Genomic DNA, 924 nt, shown 5'->3' on the forward strand with positions numbered 1-924 from the left:
GGTACTTACGTGGTGTGAATGTTACTTGCCACTTAGCAGCCCAAGTCTGAATGTTGTCCAGGTCTTGCTGCTTCTGGACACGGACTCCTTCAGTATCTGAGATGTCCCGAATTTGTCCTTTTATGAAACCTTGGTCAGGACTCACTTGGAATATTGTATCCAGTCTTGGTCTCCTCACATGATGGGTGATATTGAGGCTTTGGAAAGGGTACAGAGGAGAGACATTCGACAAATTCCCAGTATAAGACATCTTGGTTATCAAGTTAGACTAAAAGAGTTGGGACGCTACACCTTAGAGAAACGTAGACTGAGGGGTGATCCGATTGAGGTTCATAAATAATGAAGGGTCCAATTTAGCATGGGAGAGGAGTCATAACTTTATATTGTAAAAGGCCAGATGGCACCCAGATCACATTAAATTTCATTTTTAGTGGTGGGTTAATGTCCCAGGATGGCCGAGTGGTTAAGGCGTTGGACTTGAGATCTGATAGACATGTACCTGCGTGGGTTCAAACCCCACTCCTGGTATCTGTGCTTACAAAATGTTACTTATTCTTTCCCTGACTTTTGCCTTGCACCATCATCTCTTCTGTCATTTAATCACTCTTGCCTTCCAATTGATCACAACTTCCTATTATTTGATCTGCCCCAGCACCGTTCCTTGGCTCTGCGCTTGCTTATAAACTGGTAAATCTTTAACTTAATCTCCTCTGTACCCTGACAATGACCTTCTCATCCTTCCTTGATTGTGGTTCCTCACAGGATCCGCTGCCTCTCCGACTCCCCACCAGGTCACTGAAGGCCCTGAGCCTTGGTCTCGCTTAATACGCTAGCTGGTAGTTGATTCCTTGCAGGTCTGCCACCGCTCAGGAGAAGCTCAAGACCCAGATCAAGCGAAGTATCAAGAGGAATGTGAACAAAGGC

At 45.6% G+C, this 924-nt stretch overlaps 1 non-coding gene across 1 annotated transcript; it reads left to right on the forward strand.

Annotated features, from left to right (window-relative positions):
• The first annotated feature begins 445 nt into the window (after window positions 1-445).
• Window positions 446-528, forward strand: trnas-uga (transfer RNA serine (anticodon UGA)). The gene has a single exon. It is a non-coding gene; the product is annotated as a tRNA-Ser (tRNA).
• The last annotated feature ends 396 nt before the right edge of the window (window positions 529-924 follow it).

This window comes from Heterodontus francisci, unplaced genomic scaffold (assembly GCF_036365525.1).
Source record: "Heterodontus francisci isolate sHetFra1 unplaced genomic scaffold, sHetFra1.hap1 HAP1_SCAFFOLD_61, whole genome shotgun sequence".
NCBI lineage: Eukaryota > Metazoa > Chordata > Chondrichthyes > Heterodontiformes > Heterodontidae > Heterodontus > Heterodontus francisci.